The sequence below is a fragment of the Tenrec ecaudatus genome, chromosome 12 (genome assembly GCF_050624435.1).
Source record: "Tenrec ecaudatus isolate mTenEca1 chromosome 12, mTenEca1.hap1, whole genome shotgun sequence".
Classification (NCBI taxonomy): Eukaryota; Metazoa; Chordata; class Mammalia; order Afrosoricida; family Tenrecidae; genus Tenrec; species Tenrec ecaudatus.
In genome coordinates, this window is record NC_134541.1 from 129,103,719 (window position 1) to 129,109,718 (window position 6,000).

The following is a 6,000-nucleotide window of genomic DNA, read 5'->3' on the forward strand; positions in this document are numbered from 1 at the left end:
GGGACTTGTTTGCACCTCGTGTTTCAAACAATAGAGCAAATTTCCTGTCCCCGATTCTCTGAAAGAAGACCCAAAAAATAAAAAAGGCCTCCCTCCACCTCTCCCTCAACAATCCTGTATGCGACCCCTTAGCAGATGAAGCCAAGAGCTAAACCCTTCATACCAGGCAGCATTTTTTGCCTCCATTGAGCAGAAAAGGCCGCTGGCAGTTGGCATCCAACTGGATAAACCCGGGTTCCAACCCCCGCTGTGCAGGCTGGAAGCTGGGTGGCTTTGAGTTAGTTGCTCAGCCTCTCTGAGTCTCTGTTTCTTTTCCTCTAACACCTGAACCCGAACTCAACCCACCCCGGCGGCTGTGGGGCAAAGGAAATAATATCCGGGAACACAATGCTGCCAAGCGGTGGGGTGAAGCGAGAGACTTCCTGGATTCAAATGGCAGCGAGCCCTTACTCTCTTTGGGCCCCTGGCTTAACTGACTGACGTACCCGTTGTGCTGCTTCCGGGATAAGACGTCCTAGTGCCATATTGGCCCCGCAGGACCTTGGCTAGGAGGAAATGACTTCATACGCAGGAATCATCAGATCGGGACCCGGCATAGCTATCACTCCCCATTTTTCTCCCAAGCCCAAAGGGATCTTGGGACCCACTGATCCGCATGTTTCTCTGCTCTCCGGCTCCTTCCGTGGCTGCCACAGTCTGCATGTGTCTCCTAATGTCAATCACCCACCAGGCGTGAAATCTTCATTCAGACTTCCTTGGCCCCTGGAGAATTGGTTTTGGTGCACTTCCGGCCGAGGAGAATGCGTGCGCAGTGTATCCAGAGCCTGGCAGTGTTCAGGCAGTGACCCTATTTCGTGGTATTCCGTTATGGACCCGCGACATTACCCATGGGTCACAGCCCTCAGAATCAGACCACACAAAGAGGGAACTTTACTGTAGAGCAGCGGTTCTCAACCTGGGGGTCGCGACCCCTTTGGGGGGTCAAACGACCCTTTCACAGGGGTCAGCCGATTCATAACAGTAGCAAAATGACAGTGATGAAAGTAAAGATAATTTTATGGTTGGGGAGTCACTGCCACGTGAGGAACTGTATGAAAGGTTGCGGCAGGAGGAAGGTTGAGAACTGCTGTAGAGTTAGAGTGTACATGACGGGGTTTTTATTCACAATAATATGTATCGATATTGGATCATTCATTGTAGCACCGGCACCACACGGATACATGGAGTTCCTGCTAGAGGGTGGTGTGTGCAGGGATGAAGCCCTGGAGGGCTGCTGACCACAAGGCCAAGCCCCTCCGAGGAAGAAAGATGGGGATTTCTACTCCTCTGAAGACTGACAGTTTCAGAAATCCACAGGGGCAGTTCTACCCTGTTCTACGTGCCACTCTACATGGGGGTAGATAGATCGCAGTGGTTTTTGAGAGCGTGTAGGGAAAGATGGCATGAGAATGTGACTGTTCCGTTTTTTCCTGTAAAGCAAAAATGCATCTAAAAACAAAAGTCTACGCATTCTTTTTAAACCCCTTGCAAAGAGAACCAGATGCTTCCGTATGCTCTCAGCTCTCCCAACACGTCCAGATCAACCCAACCTAGCCCCTGACATCCAGTCAGACTGGTAGTGACCCTTTGTAGGGTTTCTTTCTTTTAATCATTTTATTGGGGGCTCTTTCGTAGGGTTTCCGAGCAGACAAATCTTTTCGAGAACAGATGACCTAAACTTTCACCCCCAGAAGCGGCTGGTGGGCTTGAACCTGTAGCCTTGCGGTTAGCAGCCCAACCCTTAGCCGAGAGCACCACCAGGCTTCCTTTTCCTCGGATCATACACCTGAATAAGGACCGACAACCAGGAAGGGACAACATCCCGTGACAGGTGGTACTGTCATTCACAACTGCCATCTTGTTCGGCTCTGAGCCAGAATCTATTCAACAGCAGTGGTTTTAAAAAACATCTTGTCTACGAATGGCCCACACTGAGCAAACTTTGTCCCTTGGGAGGCCTGGAGACAAACAGGACACATTCCCAGGTCACACGTCAGGCCTGGGCGAGAAGGCTCTGGATTGACCCAGGGCCCTGCGGTGTCTCCCAATTTCTGGAGGAAGTCTCCTGGAGGAAGTCTTGCCACCTTGTTTTCAAATGTGCAGAAATCCACAAATTTCCATCTGTGTGTGCCCATCCCCCTCCCCTCTCTACCAGCCCCCATGGGGCTCTAGGCGACCCTTTCAGACCCAGACTCTGCAGCCACCAAAGAAAGGGCCTTGTCTCCCCGGGCTTTGCACCCACAAGCTACTGGCATGGCCAGATGGTTGGGCACCTCCATGACACTCCTTCCTAAGTCTGAAGTTTGGAGACCTCCACAGTAGGAGAGAGACGACGGATTCCCAGGGGTTAAAACAGCCTCCCCACCCAACTTGGCTCCCACTGAGCAGCAGAGGTCTTTGCTGCTTGGTGCCCTGAGGCCCAGATTCCAACAACCATCCAGTAAAGAGAAACCGCAAAAGGACACAACACAAACTTCAAAACCAGATTTTCACCTAGACAACAATTTCCCCAACACCGCCTGTCTGGTTGTCTAGTCCCTAGCCAACCGTCTGCCCCGGGATGAGATTTCCACAGCCTGGTGCCGAAAAATACAAGGATCCGTTGAGAGACCACTCCCACCATGGGCCGTGGATGGAGCCCAGCCCCCTTGCTATTATTATCAGATGGAAACTCTGGTGGTGCAGCGGGCTAGGTGTCCGGCTGCTAACGGAAAAGTCAGCAGTTCGGAACCACCGGCGGCTCTGGGGGAGAACGAGCAGGCTTTCTTCTCCCATAAACAGTTACAGTCTCGGACACCCACAAAGGGCAGTCCTACCCTGTCCTATAGGGTCACTGTGGGTTGGAATCGACTCAGTGGCAATGAGTTTGGTGTTGGTTTCAATGAGCCAACGAGAGCCAAATCACCAGTGCGTGGAACTGGATGTGAACAGCCCAGTGGGAAATGATATTAGGTAAATCTTACTGGGGAGGGTGAGAAGGGAGAGGTTTTAGACACCATTTTATGGTGAAGCGGAAGGTATTGCTTGCAGCTGGGCTCTGCTGCTTGCACCTGGGCTCTGTGACCGCCTTAAACCTCTCTGTTCTCGTCTGCACAACGGAGGACAGAATGTTACGCCGTCAACGCATTGTCAGGCGTCATAAAGATCTCATAGGGCGAGTCTCTCCAGGAAGGTGCCTTGTCAGTACCGATTTCCTTCCCCAAAGCCTCCATCTTGGTGAATTATGCTTCTTTATAAAGTGACCAGCACCTGGGAAGATATAAAAACCAAAGTCACAGCCCTCGAGCCGATTCCGACTCCTAGTGGCCCTCTAGGTCAGGGCCGAACTGCCCCCGTGGGGTTCCAAGACCGTCCCTCTTCACGGGGGTGGAAAGCCTCGTCTCCCTCTCCCTCGTTAGATATAAGGGGTGTGAAATAAACATGCAAGATGCACCCGTGCCATCTCTATCTGGCTTTGTGTTTCTAAGCTGCTGGTGTAAATAATTTACAGTGTTAACAAAAAATGAGCTACCACATAGTCTTCATTCTAAAATGAGGGCTCATCCTCCTGAGGGACTGCTGTGCAGAGGGGGCGGGGCGGGGCGTTAGGATTTAGGCAAGCATCTTTTGGGGAGTTATTAATCTGGTCGGATAGGAATTTTAATAATTAAGTGGCGCGACTGCAATGTAAGTGATATTTTATGACGCTTAAATGAAATGTACACTTAGGAGCTTAATTTGAAACATTGCCTACTTGGTTATTCTATTTTTCATAATTGCCTAAGGTTTGGCCGCCGTTTTCCCTTCCTGCATCTCATTATCTGCCTACATAGTTAGCCTTTGGCTTTATTTATAGGACCGTTACTTCTTATGGTTTGTTTTTGAGGAAATTGATAGGCCAACTCTACAGGACGAAACCCGCGAAGCCGCTTCGAAAGTTCCTGATGCCTCTCGAATGAACTATCCCTAGCGCATGAGGAGGAAGGCTCTCAAACATAACTGCATTCCAGACAAGCCCTCCCTCAGGTTGGTTTGACAGCGTTGGAGTTTCCTTTGTCATTCTGAGAATCAATACCAAACACAGCTCGACGCCAGACTTAGCTGCTCCGCCGCAGACAAAATAAAAGGCGGAAAGCTCCTGAATCACCAGCTGTCGATTTGCTGAAGATCAGATTGCTTAATGCAATAATTTCTGCTCCCTCCAAACATTACTCAGCCTCCACGATCTCTCGTTAAGGCCCAGATGCACACACATTCTGGCTGCGAATTCCCAGCACAAAGGCCTGGGACAGCTGGCAGTTATCACTGTAGTTGATCAAAGTAGACAGGACGGGTGATGAGCCTCTGCTATCACCGTCATCATCGTCATCAATCATGGCTGCCCTCCCATACGAGGCTAAAAGACGCACCCTGGCTACCTAAAAGGCGCAGAATCGCCAGTTAGGTCCCAACGTTGCCTCCTTGCCCCTCCCACCTTCCCAGCAGTCCCCCACCATCTTATCCTGGAATGAAGGTGTCTTGAGGGCAGGCCTTGAACTTTCATTTATTTCCCTTCGGTTACCCTGCTCCACTCTGCCCCTCGTTCACTTCCTACGTTGGCTCTGAAAGCCGGGGGAGCCCATCTTCCTTGCATTTTCGCTTCCCCATGGGTTTGGCCAGAGGTAGGGAGGGTTCAGGACACTGATTTCGGGAGACGGGAAAGGAAGTGGCTTTCCCTTTCCACCCCTTCCCTGCTTGGTCTCTGCAGGTCTGGCTGAACTACAACCTCACACAACTGGTTCCAACCAGCTGGTGCTCGGTGGCAGGTGGTCCTGCCCACCAGGATGCCCCGCATCAAGCCCACCCCTTGCATGTCTCCAGGTCTCATTGAGCTCCGTGAAGCCCATTTCCTTCCCCTGCCCCTTCAGATGTAGGGGTGCCAACCACTTCCTCCCTCCCGTTAGCACCTTCACTTAGCCCACCAAAGCTGTGTCTTGTAGCTTGTCCCTGCTCCAAGCCTCATGCATGAGTCATCTAAGTTTGAGTTTATTTCTTGCTCGGCTTCTGATCGATACAGTGGGAATTCAACATACATGTGTGCATTTGTTTAACGTATGTTGTTGTTGGGTGCTGCCAAGTCAGGTTCGATTCACAGACACCCTCTGGACGACAGAGTGAAATAGTTCCTGGGTGGACACGTGATCAGGAGGGACCAGTTCCTGGAGAAGGACATCGGGCATCAGGTTTACTGTGTTAAGTGACACTAAATAGAGACCAAGGGCTCAGGTAGGAAGCAAATGTGTTGAGAATGATGATGGCAACCCATGTACAAATGTGCTTGACTCAGTGGATGGATGGATGGATGGATGGATGGATGGATGGATGGATGGATGGATGGATGGATGGATAGATGGGTGGATGGATGGGTGGATGGATGGATTGTGATAAGAGTCGCACGAGACCCCAATAAAATGATTTTCTTTTTTAAAAAAGAGAAGAAAAGAAATAAAGAAAGCTTCCAGACAGCTCGGCCACGGAGAATGCAGTTAGTCTGGGGCTCACTTTTCCTGTTGTCCGTGCATGTTGTGGTAAGGTGCCACCACGTCCCTCAGGCTTCTAGCCACCCTAGGTGTGTGCGACGGTGCAGAGCCCTGCCCGGTCTGGCACCTCCTTCCCAAGCGATGTTCTCTTTGAGCCCATGGTTGTAGCCACTGTCCCACCCCACCTCCTCGAGGGCCCTGAAGCCCGGCCGACCTGAGGGCAAGATAAGTGAGCGTGCTCAGTGCTTGGAGGGAACTTGGTTGAGTCCAACCACAAGCCATTCTGAGCTCGCGGGTTTCGTGCACCTTCAGTCTCATGATGGGCCGGGCATGGTGGTCCTCAAAAGAAGAAGGGCAGGCCTGCCTTGAAACCTGCTCCCACTGCCTCGGGCTCAGAGACTGAGGGCAAGTCACACTCACCACGCAGCCCTGTCCTCATCCGAAAAGTGGCTCCGCGCGAAAG